This window comes from Penaeus monodon, chromosome 21 (assembly GCF_015228065.2).
Source record: "Penaeus monodon isolate SGIC_2016 chromosome 21, NSTDA_Pmon_1, whole genome shotgun sequence".
Classification (NCBI taxonomy): Eukaryota; Metazoa; Arthropoda; class Malacostraca; order Decapoda; family Penaeidae; genus Penaeus; species Penaeus monodon.
This window is the reverse complement of record NC_051406.1, coordinates 36,457,429-36,457,669: the sequence shown is the minus strand read 5'-3', so window position 1 is coordinate 36,457,669 and position 241 is coordinate 36,457,429.

The window sequence follows — 241 nt, the reverse complement described above, 5'->3', positions numbered from 1 at the left end:
CACGAGTGTGCGCGTGTGTGCGGTGGGAGTATAGAGGATGCTGCACGACTAGTGAACAAGTAAACAAGAAACGGGAAAAATAATCTTCAGGTGAATGAAAATCGCGAACAGAAAGAGGGGAAGAGGGACGTGGGAGTAGGCGAAAAGGGGAATGAAAAAAAAGAATAATGGAAGGAGGAAAGATGGGATGCGAAGGAATAATAGGAAAATGGAGGAAGAAAGTGCTCAAAACTCCGAGGAA